We start from the raw sequence: 19,509 nt of genomic DNA on the forward strand, positions 1-19,509 counted from the left end.
TGTGGAGAGCAAAGAGGGCAGGTCACAATCGTTCTTAATGTGTTTCCAAAAACCCATCAGCGATCATCGAACCGCAATGTAGCTTGATTTAACATCAATAATTTTTCATGTGAATTCCAGTGTAGCATAAAATTCCCTCTTTTATTTTGTTTCTTAGCACAAACAAAATTTTCGCTTCTAAAGTTGCTAGTCAGGTTGTAAACAAAAGCAACTCATACAAAGGGAAGTTTTGTCAGAAGTTACTTCATTCAGATTGGTTAAAAGCCCATAACGATGGCAATTGATTCCCAATAGCAAAAGCAACGCCAGGGACATCCTGACCACACACTGATTAGAATCAGCTTCTCCAGAAGCATTACCAATCAAACAATTGGAGGGACTGTTTGTTAAATTTCAAGAGTAAAAGGATATTTAAGTGAATATTTCTTGTCAAATCGTTTTTGTCTTTAGTTGGAAGCTGAGTAATTAGTAGGATATAAGCATCATGTTGGGTTCTTGGTCACTTTGTTAGGATTCTAATTTGCATAACCACCCGTTCACCTTACATTTTTCCAAACCCAAAAGCTAGCAACACCAAAACCATGGAAAATAGGCCATCGCTAAGACTGTGTTGTCATTAGATTAAAAACTGATGGGTCCTGAGATAGGCTGTAGAGTAAAATTTCACCTTTTTATGAACTTTGTGTTGAAGCCATGAAGGAATTCAAGTGTTTATATTATCTTATTTTTGAGGTTTAGGGTAGGATATTGTTGTATACTTTTTTGTGGTGTTATTTTTGTTATTTGTTAACGATATGGTTTATTGTAGGGTCTGTTAATTAGGTTATTTACGGGTCATGTGTTAGGGGTGGGGATATTGAGTTCATATAGGCGACCTGTGTTCTTTTGTTTGCAGGTAGAGAGAGGGGGTGAGCTGGGTCTCCGTACTTTTTGTTGACCGCTATTTATCGCTTAGTTTACGCATATTTTCGCTATTTTCTGTTTGTGCACTTTATCATGAGTTGATTATCCTTTTTCGTTAATAAAAGGTTAAACTTACTTTTTTGTGCAATAGTGATTTTTGCTTTTAGTGTGTCTCACAATAACTAGGCCCAACGTCAGCCTCTCAGCAGCTTTTGGCTCTTTGTAGTGGCTACACTTTGTAAATGAGGAAGACTTAATTGAAAACAATCATAAGTAACTTCCAACATGTCTGATCTTTGTCTAGTCAAAGATGTTATACTACAGCGTACTGGCCATATATGCCAGCACACTTGATAGGCCATTATGTCCAAGTGTGTGTGTGTGTGTATTTGTGTGTATGTGTGTGTATGTGTAGGCCTATGTCTGCGCATGTAAGGCTGTTAACAATGGGACCAGTTCATAGACGCCACTGCAAGCGGCCCAAGGCCAGAAGGATGTCGGCTCAACAACAGCTCATACAGACGACTCCCTGGCTTCTCGCCCATTATCTTCCCCCAACCAGAAGTCCTCCGTGTTCTTTGGCCTTTCACAAGGGCAGAAGAAGACACTCAGAGACAAAACTTGAGGAAGATCACATCAGTCTGGTAGTTTAAAAACATGAACCTACCCTGCAATAAAAAACATTTAGATTACAGGTACTACTCTTTGCAGAAGATAAACGATTTTATGTTTTCTCTCATGGTCTGCGAAACAAGACGAGCTGTTGAATATTTTACATCTGATTAAGATTCTTTTTTTTAGATTAACTACAGCTTAGTGATGTTGGCAGCCTCTATATAATTTATTATCAAGTACACAAACTTAATTTAGGTAACTGTAGATTTTAATTTTAAGCTGGAACAGCTTGCTTTTATTAAATTAATGCTGGGGGCTAACCTCTAGCTGCTGTTCACTGATATTGTACATTGTACATTGCCACTGGTGATATTAACAACTGTGTGTGTGTGTGAGTGTGTATTTATACTCATTATTCAGAGCTGTGGATGTTCACATAATGGAAGACAAGAGGTGTTTCACTGAACAGGTCAACTCAAAGTTACATCATTCTAAACTCTTTATCATCTCTTCACTGTGATAAAAGCATTTAAAAAGTGCACACTTTATTACATGAGAGGGTTTTTTTGGGGGGTGGGAGTAGGGGGTGGGGGTGCTATCAAACACCTGCATGCTCATGGTTGTATTTTTATTCTGTGGAACTCAAATTCTGCAGCCTTACACAAGAAACTGTAACAATAAAACACCACCCAAGCACTTACAGCAGATGTGAAGTTAAGTGCTACAGAGCATGTTGATTAATTGCCTCATTGTCGATCAAAAGACGAGGTTGTCCTGTCCAACCATTTTATCCAAAGCCAGATGGGTAGGTCCCATTAACTTCTCTAATAATGAACTACAATCTTACTTTTAAATAACTTTGACACAGTTTGAACTCATTTTCTTCTGCAAAGATGGTGGAAAGGATCCAGTGAAACCCTTAACTGACCTGTGTTTCCTCATTTCCCTAGGTCTGGATCTGAGAACTTGTCACACAATCCCTGAATTTAGTGCTCTTGATCAAAGGTGCCGTGATTTGTTTGAAGAGCTTGGATCTATGATAAAGAGGCGCTCATAACAATCAGTGTTTGTTCTTCTTTTTCAACATAACTTGTCCCCTTTTCTAGTTGAACGTTCAAGCATTGATCGAACATGATAGCATCGACTCTGACCTCTGTTTGACAGTAATGGTCGCGCCTTGACCTCTGGCTTTTTTGTCTGAGTATAATGATGACCCTGCATCTTTTATGTGAATGCATGACTTAGCAAGATGGAGGGCAGATACTCAGGTGATATGACGTACAAAAAAAGCAATTGCACCACAAGTAACAGAATGGTAGAGATTTAGTAAGATGACAGATTTTCACTAACTTTAACCAATGTTCATAAAATACCCAGGGCTCCCCTGGACTTTATTAACCAACAGCTGCAGTTTCAGGTCTCACATACATGCATGGGAACTTGTCCTTTTTCCCCTGCAGTCCCCCTTACTCTCATTCCCCCATCCACTTCCTGCTATCTACAGAGCCAATCTAAAGCTGCGCTATTACGATTCCTGTACTCAGTGTGTTGGCGGACGATTTAGAACATCAACACCATCAATCAACCCGCCGATGGGGCCGACCAGCTGGCTGAACCGTCCCGTCGTGCTGCTGGACAATTTGTCATCCTACGAGGCCAAGTTGCGTTCATGTAACTACACCAAAACCTTTCTCCCCACCGTTTCTGCCCTCGCTAAAAACCTCTTTTGAGGACTTTTCGACTCGCCCTTTCAACTACTTTCCTTGGAGCCTCAGCAGGCTCTTTACTGAAAGCTTCACTTTGTTTTCTTTCTGTCTCTCCATATGAAGATAATTAAACACTTACACAGACATCCATGGGACAAGGCTCACTTTGGTTTCACCTCAGTGATGGTTTGTTTCTGCTAACTATAAAGCAGCACCCGGTTTTATTCACTTCTCTGGCTGTTATGAGCTGGAAAAAGTAAGCTATGCATTGGCTGTTACAAATGTTTCCCCTTTTGCTTTGTGTTTCGCTGAGGTGGGTCATTATCCACCAAAATATATAGCCAACAAATAAACAAAGAAATAAACATGCAATGGAGAAACAATGACTCATAGCTCTTTAAAACATTGGATATGGCCATTCTGCTCAAATAAAGGTTGCAAATATTTGATTTTATGTAAGCTTCCTGTATTCTGAGCTGTAATAACAGAGTACTACAGACTTAACACTACTATAAAAGACATAGGGGGTTGAAAAAAAAAGGCTTTTCCCAGTCTAATAAGCAGAGAAGCAGGGTTCACTCTACTAGAGTCATGTTATGTAGCCAAATCAGATTAAATAATTCATCAGCATAGATGAGAATTGTTGAAAACTGCAGATATACATATGACAAATGGCTTTTATAAATTTCCCGTAACAATGATGTCATAGATTCCTCACTTTCGCAGACACACACACTTCCCCTCTTAATTGCTCAGAGCTTTGCCTTATTTCTCGCTCTCGTTCTACAGGCCAGCTGAGGGGCCCCTGGGGGCACTGCGGGGCCTTCGAGTTGTCCAAACACCCCGAACGAAGGTCTGGGGAAGTTCCTCACTCTTTTGTCTCCAACGTCTCAGCCGGGGAAACAAGTGCAGCACAGTGCGCAGACTTGCCAATGTGTCAGCTGGGGTCATGATGTGGCTGCTCCGCAGTCCTTTGCAGTCACGCTACTATTTCTTCCCTTGGTGCCCCACTGCCCCAGCCTGCCAGACACACAACCAGCTGCACAACTGACTGCCCTTTGCCAGTTTAATCAGCCAAGGTCAGCGACAATCAACCAGTGATGATACACATCTGTGTGAGCAGGCAGGCAGGAAGGTATCAAGCAGCATGCATACTCTAAAAAAATACCATTGCCAATTCCAACACTTTATACACTTTTACCCACAAACTGTCTGCGTAATTAGAAACATAAAATCATGTTGTTGCAGTCTGCAGAAAAGCTTTGTTAAATGTGGATGATCAACTTTCAAGCATGTGCAAGAGGATTAACACGAGTCTGCAGCAAATCACAGTTGTCGCTTCCAAATTTTGGGGTAAGAATGATTTCTGCTAAACAGAAACATACACCAAATCTGGGCGGCTTTTAACATGATCGCACGCAACTTTATTTGCCTGTAAATAATTTTCCAACATCCCATTCAAGAATTGGAGCGTTTGATTTCAGTTTTATGTGAGCTTGTTTTACAAATGCTGCACAGGCCAAGAGAAACTGTACCTGGCAGACAGTCATGCTAAAAAAAAGGAGGCTCGCCTCACCTTCTCTCGGCATTAATGAGCCCAGAAACAGCTTGGATCCAAAACCAGAACTGATTGCATGCATTGTAAAGCAGTTGCTGAACACATTGCATGACAAACAATGGTGCAAAAGTGGTTTACAAATTAAAAGAAACAGACTGGTAGTAACATATAATGTTTAAAAATACTTCTTTCAATATGATTGATTGAAAATCAAAGAAGAACATTAATAGCAACATTATTAAAACATTTCTGGCACTGAGTTGCGCTATTCTTGCATTCAATCACCAGTTGCAGCTTGTGTGGCGTGCTTTGGATACCTGGAAGAAGAATGTGTTCAGGGGCATGGGGGGGCGATTGGGGTGAAATTACAACAAGCATTAATTGGACCCTTGGCATTGGCCTTTCTTTGAAAAGTCTTAATGACAAATCACCACTTTCCCTTTTTCCTCCTTGTGTTTCATCTGGGTTCTACCCAGGATGCACTGCTCAAACCCTGAGAGCCACATCATTGGCTGAGCGGCTTAAGCCTCGCCAATGGCTGTATTCATAAGAAACATTTTGGGTTTTATGCCTGCCTGGATTTCAGTGCTAGATTTACTTTTACTGTGCTACTACCAGCTGCCAGTCTTGAATTTAAAAAGCAGACTGGCAGAATAAGTGAGAATTGGAATTACACTGTGTCAGGAATGCACCTTGCATAGTATCAGACATGAATGTTAAATTATATGTTTTTAATGATTACTTCCTTTACAAATTTGGATGCTTGAATGAGAACCAAACAAAAGAAACATTACGGTCAATCTGGATAGTATTTCACCATTCCTCTCTGTTTAATTAGATATTTATTCTCACCTCTTTTCCCTGAAACTTGTACAACTGATAAACAGACACACTGTGCATCTTTGTTTAAGAAAATCAGTGAAGAAGAAGAAACAATTAAGAAACAGTAATGACTTTAGCAAAGGGGGGTGTTCGATGTCAGCTCTTGCATACCTTCTGCTCTGTTTTATCGTTACCTCCCCAAACAAAAATGACAATTTCTGTGAGGGAAACCTAAATTGAAACCAAGCGGGGAAGATAAGGAGGAATAAAAAGGCTTGATTAAAGATTTAGATTTCACATTGTCCCATCTTTCTGACAAAGTTGGTTTCTTATAAAACAGATCGATGATCGTTGTTTTGACAAAGCGCTAATAATTACATCTTTTACCTGACCAGGCTGAACAAACATACAACCTTTGACCCTCAAACAGAAGAGAGGATTGTGTCCCATTCACAACATGAAACCACAGTCCGACCCTCAGACCTGACTGATGGCTGAGGGTTACTGAAGTTAAATCCAAGCCCAGGTGACCACTGCCAGTCCCTGTCTGCAGCCTCATCTTGAGAGTCTAACTACTTAATAAGTGGCTGTCCCAGGTTTCCTGGACAAAGTCCAGACCCACTGAGGCCCCCTCCAACAAACGCCCAAAAGCATAAGGAGGGCTTCATTTATCAATCAGACCAATCACAGACTTTTCCGGGGCTAGGGACAGCCACATGTTGGGGATTAGGATGTGGAATTTGGTACAACCAAATTGTGGAGAGTTAGTCAGTGAGAGATTACGACGAATCAGCAATGAAAAGAGTTGGATTACACTAGTTGCAGCTGGATCAATGTGCACTGGGTATCACCTGTCCATCTAAATTTAAAACACTTCAACATCCAACTGTGTAAACTTTATTGAACACAGGGCCTGTGGCAACATTTGAACCAATGGGATAATGCTAAATTGTGGCATTCAGAACTGTCTCTTCAAATACTAATCTAATACCGGGTTTGTTTATCCTACATATGTATGATGACGGATCATTTTTATTTCACCACTTCCAGAGAAATCTACATCTGAATGACGGATAGTCTAAAACCAGAGGGACATTGCAGTGGTGTCCCCAAAAAATGTTCATGGCGGTGGCTGCAGTCTTGGGGTGACACACCAAATCTAAAATGTAGAACTTTTGGTTATAAACAAGGCGGAGGAGTTGAGGCAGGCCTTTAGCCTCCTAGCCAATAGCTTCAATGTGTCCACCTGTCAGTCAAGTCAGTCATGACCCTATTATAATGCCTTATTATGCAAAACTTAGTAACCTTGGTATCTTTAAAACTAAAGAGTTAAAAAAGCATCCCCACACAGTGTAGAAATAGAGAAACATGTTTATTTCTGCTCTAAAGATGGGCATTTTGAAATGGCTGTAAAAGTAATTCCTAGGTTTTCAAAGCCAGCCTCAAGTGGGCACTTGTGGAACTGCAGTTTTAGAACTTACACACTGGCTTCATAACTCAACAAGTGGGGGGTTGCCAATTGCCAAGAACACAAGACAATGGCCGCCTTGTGAAGTTGGTGCACTGTAACAGTAGTGCAGAGGAGAAGTCGTAAAGACAAACACATATGCATGTGAAGACAGCTTTTCATTTGTAACAGAAAAAAAATACTTTTCCTCTGTAATAGTAAATTACCTTGCAATGTCTGTGCATTTGTACATAAATGGCTAACTTAATGAATTCCTAACTCTTGCAGTTTAAGATAATAAAATGTGCACATCTAGAGAATGACATCACTGCAGTATAAAAAGGTTGATCTGAAAGCTTGGAAAAGATAATTATTCTGACGCAGCCAGCACATGAGCCACGAGCTGTGCAACTGATTTAGAAAGCCAAGCCATCACCGTCACCTCTGGCATGTTGTGTCACTCCTGCTCATTTCCATCCCTGCACACAGATGACAGATGAGGCTCTGACAGGTGTCAGAGAGGAGCAGAGCAGGTCTTGTCACTCATTCAGTGAACCTCCTGCTGTGTGGGACACGCACACTTTGATATATCTAGACTATAACCAGAGAAAGACAGAGAGGGAGGTGTGTCTGTTTCTGTGTGCAGCAGGAAGAAGAATCAGAACATGACCGCAGAGAGGCAACAGGACAAAAATAGGAGATACACTGGAGATGATAGTTTAGATGCCACAAAAATATGTAAAGCTCCTCAGCTGTAATCAAGCAGAAAAAAAGTTTGAGGTTTAGTTTAAGATTGAAATATTCTATATAAGAATTTAGAGCAAAAAGGTAATAAATCCAGGTTGCCTCTTTTTTTATGGACATGCGACATTCGTCATTCCCTCCCAAGGACCTTTTATGGCCCTTAAATTCAGTGACATCACAGCACAATAGGTGCACTTCAGGCTTAAATTAGCAGAACCGCAATAAGCATGAAGAGGAGGTTAGCTTTTTGGGAGAATGAAGATAGATTTCCACATATTTTTATCCAATTATTTCATTTTTTTATGGGTTTTTAAGTGGAACATAGAACATTGTACAGCACAGTAATTTAAATATATATTGGAATATACCTAAATATATGGTGTAACATCAGAATCAAAATCAGAGTCAGCTCTGTTAGCCAGGTATGCATGCACACTGTGAATGTGATACTGGTCTGTTATTACTCTGAATATACAGTTGCAAGAATACACATAAGGAAACACAAATAGCAAAGTTTGAAGTTGCTATTTACAGGCCTGTACATGTAAATATATAAACTATAGTGCAACAAAGAATGCACTGTTATTACAGTGTTTTTTCGAGAGCATCTATTCAATCTATTCAAAAAAAATATGCATAATATACATACATAAATATATATATATATATATTAGAGACACAATGAGTGCTTGATATTTTGATGCACTTCAGGTAAAATTCTTAATAAGAATAAATGAATACAAACATGTTTCAATTTACTTTCCTTTGCCAAATGAAGAAAACTATCACCATGTTGCAATAAAATGTTTGTTTTCTAACTGAAATATCACTTAATGGGAAATGTAAACATGCCAGAGCTCAGTAATATGATTCTACCTGTTAATAATGTATGACATTTTACATCTGTGGGATCCACTGAGGACGCTTATCTGTAATCTATTTGCAGCAGTCAATGAAATATGTGCCGAATCACTGTGCACCACTGCCAAAGAAATTAACAGTGATTTTACACTGAGGACAGTTTAAGCTAATGACTTGGTGTCAGCATGAGGATAGACTTTGCAGATAATGGGTACTTCCAATAAGAGTGCTTTTCACAGAGGGGGTTATCACCTATGGTAAGAGTGTGTAAGTGCTTTTCACGTACAGTATAGGTGCATGGCATTGGACCATGGACACAGAGGTAGCACACTATTAGCGCACATTACTGGAAATAAATTAGCATGTAATTTTATGATTTTATTTAATGATATTTTGGGGGCCTGAAATTAGAGCTGCTGCAATTGTGATTGAAAGTGTTTGGAGTAGTGGGATTATCTTGCAATTATGTAAAGAAATTGAAAACTCTAAAGGTTTGCAGAGCTAGAGATTGGATCCTTTTACCACATAGATGATAGTAACAACAGTAAACTATGTTATGAGAATTGGAGTAAAATGCTGTTTATTCTAGCATAGAGAGAGTTCAGCTCCACCAATAGAGGTGTCATTGTTCCTCAACTCTAACCCCACAATAGGGGCTCAGGTAGAATGCAGCGAGACCCCCCATATTTCATTTCTCCCTCGCTGATAGCATTTATCAGCAGCGTCCTGATAAAAACAAAATATGCAACTTAAGCCTGAGCAGGGCTAAGTCGCCGAGGTGGACAGGATTACCTGCAGAATAGCCGGGACAGGCATCAGATTGTACCGTCATAAAAGCCCATTAGCCTCTTGGCAAACTGTACCTCAAGCCTAAGATGACAGAGCTTTTCAAGACAGACAGGGGGGAAAATATGAAACTTAAATTCGTCTTGACAGATGTCTCAATGAATGAGACCCCCGGAAAAAGACTCTGGAGCACAAAACAAACACAAAAACATCCTTTCTTACTTATTTTTTTAAGCTTATTTGAAGCCCACGTGAATTAAATTGACTCTTCAGAGGAAATGCTGCATGAAATTATTACTGTTCTCCAGTGTTCCCCGATGGATATAAGCACTGATATGAACCCAGAGACTGGGTTTCTACACAACACACAATGGTGCAGACTTACTGACTGGCTGGGATTAAATTTAATACAGGATCTTGACAGACATATCCTGGAAGCATACTCTCTCTCTGAAGACTTCCTAGGAGCAAAGCTTACATCTTTTTTTCTTGGATTTGCCTCATTAATTGTCTAGTTAAATCCTTTTAATCCACGATGATCACTGTCTTGTATGTCTAAGGCATTTCTTTAGGCTTATGTATCCAGTTACTGCCTTGTCTTAATACTTCACAGTTTTGACAACAAAATTAAGCCCAAATACAATTCAGTTTTCTGAGGCATGCACATGCTCTTGGATTGAGTGGCACCTTAGGAAGCCTTTATTTTGAGGCAGGGAAAATGATAATGCAAGGTGTAATTGCTAGGGGGGGCTGTCTAGACTAAGTGTCCACAGGTACAGAAAGGAGACCGTTAGGCAACACAGCAGACAAACGATTCTCTACCTATGCACTGTCACTTTCTCTGATATTTAGGAGAAGAGGTCTTGTCTGTCTCCAATCTCCACCCATTTCCAGCCATCCACCTCTCACTGTGCACCGCCTCTAGGCCATGTTATGAGCCAGGCCCATGATAAAGCAGGTCTGGGGGGGCTGGAGGGGGGGTCAGACTGTCAGACTGGCCATGCAGGCTTCAGCTGGAGTCTTCCTCTGTCTGCCCCCCCCCCCACCCCCGTCTGTCTCTGTCAGTGTACTTATAGCGGCTGCCGACCTGTCCTTTCCCAGAGGGCTTTGTGAAAGGACAGAAATGTGATGCTGTGATACTCACACACAACTTATGGTAGAGACTGTCTGCAGTGGCCATATTGGATCTCTCCACCATGACCCCCCCTTCTTCCACCTCCATCTATTTTACCTGAGCAGGGAGACTCCAGGCGCCAGGCGCAGTGTAACTGCAGTCTCAGGTATGCTGGGCGGATGCTGCAGCCGCTTCCCAGGGCTTCACCTGCACCTGAGACTGAATGGCACCAGAGTGTTACTTCAGGGAGGGAAATTTTTCAAGAACATTTTTTATTCTTGCATCTTAATTGTAAAGAGTTACAACTTTGTTTGTATCTAATGAGAGAAAAAAGCAACTTAACATATCCACTTGGGGACTTACAATAGTTGTTTTTTTTTTGTCACATTTTGACATTTTATATACCATAAACTTCATTAGGTGATTTTGAAAATGATCTGCGAATGAATGAGTGATGCAAATACGTTCTACTTACAGCCTGAGACAAACTGATAAGCATGTAATACTTATTAGTGTTTTTAGTCTCGAGAAATGTGCTTCTTTGATCTATTTTGCTTGCACACAAGCTTTCATTAACAAATATCTTCAAAATCTAAAACCTGTAGTTTGAAGTAAACATTTGAACATCTGAGTGGAGACGGTGGCGTTTACTTCCTGCACTTTCTCTCTGTGTCTTGTTCCTCTTTACTCTGGTGGCATTGTCATGTGTAAAGGCTTAGGATGATTACAAAATAATTTGAAAATAGAATAAGTACCTTGGGCCTAAGTTGAGGTTTGCTCCATCTGTCAACATATGACAGCTGCAGAGCAATTTTCATTGTGGTACAAGTGGTTTTGTGGTAAATGTGCGCTCTCATTTATCTAAAATACATCCTAAGCTGTGGCTGCCGCTTCATTATTTGAGCAAGCCGCATGGGTTACAATGTGCATTTGTTCCCAAATGAAAAATCTTTGCTGAAATTTGACTGACTTGTGTGCATATGTTTTGAGGAAAGAGGACTGCACAAGGCTTTTTTGGTTGTGAGAGAGAGAGAGTGTGTGAGTCTGAGAAGGAGAGAAACAGACAGGGAGAAATTCAGAGCGGCTCAGAGAAAGAGTTGTCTGTTTCCCAAATATTTGTGAGTATTCTGTCGGCTTTGCTTCCCAGTGCGACGCTGACTGTTATACAAAACAATCTATGCTGGGAACATGGAAACAAGCAAACAGATGCTTGACAAAGATGCTGATATATACAAGGCAGTATAGGCTACATAAGCAGGTCTGAATAATTTTAAAGTCATATTACAAGACATACGATGGGAAGAAAACAAACACATAAGCTTGTAGAAGCAAGGGGGATTACAAGGGACATTAAGGGAATCCATTTATTATTATTTCTTTAACACATTTCTAATAATGAAATAATAAAACTATGATGGAAGTTCAATCCACTCTGATTTGTGCATGCTTCATCTTCACAGAAAGCTTAAAAACTCAGGCTAACTATAAGAAATATTAACTTAAAACTAATTAACCATAAGACACAAACTCACATCAACTGCAATCACCCACTTTGTTATTTAGAAAACTTCAAATAGCTAACAGTTTTAACATAATTCAAAAGGTATATTTCCAATGTTAAAACACAAATTTTCTTCATGATTTATTATTTGATAAATAGGTCTAAACACGCCAGTTGTTGTATGTGTACATCAAATGTATGCCTTACAGACCTTACAGAGTCACACAATGATGAGTTATTTCATGTTTAAAAACAAAATAAGACCTTAAAATGTAGATGAGCAACATTTTCGTGGAGTCACTTTATGGGCAAGTCATGAGTTATTTTGGAGAAAAAAGATTAAAAGTTCTAATTTAACTATAGACACACTTTAAACTTGTCAAAACCTCACAGTTTTAAGGATTTATGTCCAAAGTGTGTTCTGAGACAAGACTTCATGTATGTTTTAAATCAGGGGTGTCAAACATTCGGCCCGCGGGCCAAAACCGGCCCGCCAGAAGTTCCAATCCGGCCTGCGGAACAACTTTGCAAAGTGAAAAAACTACAGAGAAGACATTAACTGCATTTTTTCAATAAAAGTAACTACTTTTTCAGATTTGTTTGCTGGGGGTCGCATAAAATCATAGCGCTGATGGAGCGCACCTGAACAGCGCTCCGGGACTTTTTTTCTCAAAGCACTATAAGATGATCCAATTAGCACTAAAGTTTGCATATATGCAAACTTATTACAGCAGGAAAGGTGGATCCACAATCTTCAAAAGGAGCCACAAATTATACGCATGCTTACCATACATGTGCATGCCTTACAGGTGCACTCAGTCACTACTAACACTAGCACTATCCCTTCATACAACACTGTCCAGCAAGCAGACTGTTCATGCTTGAGCTGAGGGGTCCAAAATAGTCAACTTTACCTTGTTCATTATTATAGTCTCTCTGTTCTTTTGCGGTAAACATTACACACTGTGTGTCAGGTGAATGGCTAACCTGTGTGTTTGGTGTGTCCGCAGCAGGTTTCAGGGCTTCAAGACTAAAATATTCGGCCCCACTATGATACTCATCATGGCAAAAACTACAACAGCTGTTTCTGTAGAAAGATAGTTCATTAAATGTGAACATTTTCCAAATGTTTTGTACTTTTTTTGCACTAAAACAAAGGGAAAAATGTAGAGTTGTCATTATTTATAGGTTATTATGTTATGATTTTACTGGTCCAGCCCACTTCAGGTCAACTTGGGCTGTATGTGGCCCCTGAACTGAAATGAGTTTGACACCCCTGTTTTAAATGGTTTAACCCCTGACTTGTCTTTCCTTTCCACGCTTGCACTTTGTTATACTTTTTAGCAAGATTTGGGCTATGTTTGTCTGTGTCAATGCAGTGGAAGAGCCCTACAGCGAGAGCATGTATGCAGTGGTTGACAAAGTACAGCTTTATTACTTAAGTCAAAGTGTAGATACGCAATCTAAAATATTACTCCAATATAAGTGAAAGTTGCTCTGTCAGATTAACACTTGAATTAAAGCACTGACATACTTGCTTTTAAAAATACTTAAGTATTCAAAGTACTTCTTAAAAAATTTCAAAAACCTTGTTCTTTCAAAATACATAAGTTCAGTCAAGACTACACAGAAGTACATTCTGTTAGATGATGTTCATTTAGAAACCATTACTTGAAATCTCTAAAAACTATACCATGGAATAAAAACAGCAACTAAGTTACTCCAAGCACAGACAACTTAGTTTGAAATGTTCATCTGGAATGAAACAAATGTTATTTAGCTCAACACGCTTTCTCAGGTTGGACAGTGAATTTTTGTATGTTTGGTTAAAGTGGGAAACGAGGAGAACATTTCACACGATATGTATCATTCTTCATTTCAAAAACCTCTAACACGGGCTGAAGATATGGACATGGGTGCTCAGGTGGAGAATTATAGCCATCATTATCACCTCTAAATGAACTGCGTGATCTGAGTGTAATTTGCTCCGCGTTTGCTCCACATTCAGCCGTGGAGATTCACGATATACAGGTACGACTAAACCACCGAGACAAACAGAACTACACAAACACATTTTAATGTAAAATCATAACATAATAACTGAGGGATCACATTTCAGAATAGAGAAAGAAATTCATCAGCAGACTTCAAAGCAAAAGTAGTGAGCAACTAGATCATTGATAGAAATGTAGTAGAGTAAAAAGTACAATAACTGTCTTCTGAATGGATTGGAGAAAAGTAATAAGTTCCCCCAAAATAATACTCAAGTAAAGTACAGATACTCAAAAAATTTACTTAAGTACTGTACTCAAGTAAATTTGCTTTGTAAGTGTCCACCACTGCATGTATGTTTATTAAAGAATAACAAAAATAAAAGAATAATTAAAGAATAAGTTCTAGGATTTTAAATGTTTCAAAAATTGCCTTACCTTTTCTTCGACGTCAAAGATGGTTGCGGCTGCGCATTTCTGCGCACTGAGCGCAACTTGTACCCGCCTGAACATCTCGAGCGCCCCACAGACCCTGAGAGCCTTTCATTCACACACACAGCAGAGCAGCTACTCAGCTAACATGTCAGACAAGAAACAGACCGTGGACCTGGGTTTACTGGAGGAGGATGATGAGTTTGAAGAATTCCCAGCTGAAGGTAAGTAATACAAATAAAATGTGAAGTTAATTTCGTTAGACTCCGCGAGGCCGATTGTTCTGGTTTCCTCTGTGATGGGCCCAGTAGCAGTGACTCAGCTAGCATAGCATTTAGCAATAGCATTAGTTAGCATATTTATAATAACACGCCAACATGTTGAGGTTTTTTCCCCCCGACTGGTCGTTTCTGAGTGCTCTGTGTTTGTTCCCGTCATAATACTTGTAACATTGTCATTGCACGGTATTGCTTTCTGTAATTTTTGTATATTTAGCTTGTCTTGCTGACGAATGCTAGCCCGGGTAGCCTGACGTACCTGCTAGCTAAAGAGCTAAAGTTTTTAGCACACAGGTGGAGTTTGTCAAGAGTACAGACAAAGCAGATATTGTTTTTATTTAACAGTTATCTGACTCTCCTATTAACAAGTAGGTTGTATACTTAATTGGATTTTTAAAAGTAAAGTTAAGACTTACCTTTTTAATCCAGCTTTTAATTTGGAGTAATTTATCTTTAGCCCATGACTGCATTATTATTTCTATTATTATTATTATTATTATTATTTTAATCATTATTATTTGAATAATTGCTTTATCATGTATTTATCTTATTTAATTATTTATTTATGTATCTATGTATTTCTTGTATTCCTCTGATCTTGTTAATGCTACCTTAATTTTAACTTTTATTTCCACTTTTACTTATTTTATTAATTTTACTGTATTTATTTCATTTTATTATTTTATTTATATTTCTGTTGTTTTCTATCTCTCTGTTATCCTGTGAAGCTCTTTGGGCTTCATGTTTTTATGCATGAAAGGTGCTATATAAATAAAGTTGAGTTGAGATTACTGAAGTCATACTCCGCTGTTTAAACTCCTAGATTGGACGGGGCTGGATGAAGATGAAGATGCCCATGTTTGGGAAGACAACTGGGATGATGACAACGTGGAGGATGATTTCTCAAATCAGTTAAGGTAATCTCAACCTTCAACACACTTCCCTATGTCAAACTGCACTCCTTTGGGCTTTCAGCTTGTCCTGTACAACACATCAGACATTAAACATGGTGGACTGATCTGTTATGATAAGCTGACGGGCGCCACTATATTTCATAGAAATCACTCATGGTTTGCACTTATTTTCATGATGCAGATAAACAAATCTGTTTACTTCATGCACACAGACAACAAAGACATGTATTCAGTTCACAGTAACGAAACGACCAATTCATGTTATTCAATTTATTTCCAAGTTTGTGTGATTTAGCTTTCACAGATTCATGGGTTGATGAAAGTTTCCCATTTCTAGCTTGCACTACAGAACTGTAAAACAAAAGGGGCATGTTTGGACTTTCTTGATGATTGGATTGTTTTAGACAGTGCATATTCTGACAACCAAGATTTGATCTTAGACCAGGCTTATAACAGTTTTTCCTGCTTATGAAATAAAGGCATAGCATTGTATCATTTGGAAACCAGCATAGATCTCATGAAACCTTCTAATAGCTACTATTATTAACCAAGTCATATATGTTTTTATTTCCCCCTAAAGCAGCTTCTTTGAGGAACTCTCAGTTTGAGTCAATATATTCTGACCCCTCTGGACAGCTGGATAAATATCTCTGCTGACCTAACTTTCCTTGTTCTAAATGCCTAACATTAGGGATGCTCCGATCGATCGGCCACCGATCATTATCGGCCGATTTCTGTGAAAAAGTATGTGATCGGCGTATGCCGATCAATGCCTTTCATTGCCGATCACAAAAAACCATCACCTGTAGCTCATACTTGGCAGCCTGCAGCCCGAAGAGGACCTGTGTGTAATGTGCCCCCTCCCCCTTTCCTTCACACTGCGCAGGCGCGCAGCGGCAAACCACAACAAACATGTCTGCCGTGTGGAACTTTTACACAGTCTGTGAAAGTGATGTAAAGTTTGCATCCTGCAACACATGCAACGAAAAAATACCTCGCAGGGGAAGCACGTTAAAAAAGCCTCAACACAACAAATTTAATAAGACATTTAAAGAGCAAACACTTGGCGGAGTATGGTGAGTTTTTGAGGCTCATGGCAGTGAATGAAAAGAATACAGCTGGAGCAGCATCAGTCAGACGGCAGCTAACACAGCCCACGGTGGCAACACTCGCCTGTATGTGACAGTCAGAAGGCTAAGCAAATAACCCGAAAAATAATTGAATCGGGCTAGATGAGCCTTTCTCAGTGGTGGAAGACACCGGGTTCTGCCGACTGCTCTCTCACTTGGAGCCCCGCTACGTGCCACCGGGACGTAAATAATTCATAGACGTAGCGCTGCCAGAGCTCCACCAGACAGTGTACTCTCACATCGAACGTCAACCCTAAAGAAGGAATCCCATTCTCTGTAAGTTTCACGAGTTTCAAACATGGCATATTCCGAAAGACAAACTTGTGAGACATATTGTCTTTTATTTATTTGACTTTCTGCATTATTTAGCCCGTTGAGAGCCTTAATGTTTCCAATCTGTTAAAGATTGGGTTACTGATAGCAGGTACATTTAAGTGTCTTTCAGTTGTCTTTTTGACTGAATAGTTGCTGCATTGTGCCTGCAAGGTTTTTGTATTTTTTCTCTTGAAGAAGTTAGGAAAAAGACGTTTTTTTTCTAAATTAAGGTGATTTTATGGTTCCTTTTTTCCCAGATGATGTAGCACTCACCATAACTAAATTGAAAAATGTACAGAAAGTCCATGTGATCGGTATCGGTGATCGGCACTCATGGCTGATCGGTATAGGAATCGGCAGCATAAAACCTGATCGGAGCATCACTACCTAACGTACAACTTACAATAAATCAAAATCGCCAGTAACTGCAGCGTGCTCTTGATGTTCTTTTCTGACTGCCTATGGTTGACAAACATTTAAAATAACTTCACAGCAATAATACATTTTCTCTGTGATGGTCTAGTTTTCTACAAGACACATAAAGACCTCTGTTTTCATTTTTTCTGTCTATTTCATGACCAATTTATCGCTATTTTATTGTTATTGCTACAGTATATGAGAATTCACAATACACACATTGTAAAGGTTTGAATTTACTGAAATATTTTAAGATCATTTTAATGAAAACAAGCAAAGCTTCTGCAGTGAACATGGTTACAGTATACCTGTTAGGTGGAGGCCGAAGATGCCGTTAGAATCAGAGAAACATGTTGCAAACAAAGGTATCGTGTAAAACTCGAATAACAGCAGATAGACATTCAACGGTGACTTCTAGCTAATATGCCCGCTTAAATAATTGTTGTTTAAGTCACTTTTTATTGTTATCGCTGTATTGATCAATGTTTTCACACATTGAATTTTTGTCTCATGTGACGCAGGCCTACTTTCTGAATGTTTCTCTGTGATCAATGTTTCCGTCATGCTATATCTGAATAGCTGGCAATCATTGGTGTCTATTTCTTATTTCAATCTTTCGACTTCTCCTCAAAAGCTAAGGTTGTCATTGTGCAGTTGGACCCTTCATGTATCACTTGAATCAAAACTATGCAATAACACCTGTAAACTGACCAAAACACGGTCAAACTCTTACAGTAACTTAAGTTTAGGAGTGTTTCTCTTGCAATAGAATCATGCATACACTCTTACCAATCTTATTTATTGAATAATCAATAACTGTTGCTAGATAAGTGGCTGTTGTGTTATTTGAGTACACTTAAGATAGTAATACGCTATTGTTTTATTTTGTCCAATTATGATAGCCTTGCTATTAAGTTGTTGCTATAAGATATCATTATAGTTAAAGGGCACAGCTGCCATATATGTAATCATCAAATCCATAGCTGCACACATTATGCAATATTTATATATTCTTTCACTCCCATCTCTTAATGGTTCTTACAATCAATAGCAGAGGGTACTTATGCCTCAACCACCCACCTGCAATCATCTCTGCTGACTTGATCTTTCTATTTTCTATTTCCTCCCTGCAGTGCTGAGCTGGAAAAACATGGTTACAAGATGGAGACGTCATAACGGCTGACAAGGCCTCCCAGTTGTGGACGACAGTGGATATGGACATTTATATTTGAATATTACCGTGTGAACATGAACCACCAGAAGATTTTTGAGGATGTTAATTTGTTCCTTATTTTTTTGTGTAAGAAATGTTGATGAAAGTAAAGCTTTTGACAAAAGAGTTTCTTTGAGAGTTATTACTGAGAATCATTACTGTTCTTGCTTACTAACAACATTACAAATCTTCAGTCAATGGCATTTATGAAGAATAACTTTCCAGATAAATTGCTGAAGCCCTATTGTAAAATGAATACATTATAACTGTCTATGTACCACTGATTTATACAGCATAGTTGATGGTATATTGTAACTCACGTTGGATATGACTTGAAATCTGTCCTTTTGGTTTTAGAGCAGTTCTTCTCCTGTTCATGTATTCTTACATAAACTGAATCCATCTTTGCAGTTATTAAATTTTTCTTTTATGCATGACTGATAACTCAGGATTTCACTATATCTTCGAATCATTGTCCTTTTATAAGCTGTTGATTCACACAGATGCATACCTGACATGCTTACCACAATTACCTGTCATGGATAGCTTGTTCCGCCTTTGGACATTTTTCAGTTCATTTTAGACTACATGAATTTGAATGTACGTACTTTGTTCAACAGCTATACAGAATCTCACCGTGATATTTGTGATCATTTTGTACTTCTTACATAAGGCTCAGTTTACTAAAGCTGTCATGGTGATTTCTGTATGCCAGAGAGAGGAATGTATATGCAGGGAGACATGGAGATGCAAGTAAGCAGT

General features: G+C 39.0%; 1 long non-coding RNA gene across 1 annotated transcript; it reads left to right on the top strand.

Moving 5' to 3' along the window:
- Nucleotides 1–14,073: 14,073 nt before the first annotated feature.
- On the top strand, nt 14,074–19,184 carry LOC117828470. The gene is made up of 4 exons (XR_004634403.1): nt 14,074–14,088; nt 14,506–14,704; nt 15,582–15,675; nt 18,668–19,184. It is a non-coding gene; the product is annotated as an uncharacterized LOC117828470 (long non-coding RNA).
- Nucleotides 19,185–19,509: the final 325 nt, after the last annotated feature.

Source organism: Notolabrus celidotus, chromosome 16, assembly GCF_009762535.1.
Source record: "Notolabrus celidotus isolate fNotCel1 chromosome 16, fNotCel1.pri, whole genome shotgun sequence".
NCBI classification, from domain to species: domain Eukaryota; kingdom Metazoa; phylum Chordata; class Actinopteri; order Labriformes; family Labridae; genus Notolabrus; species Notolabrus celidotus.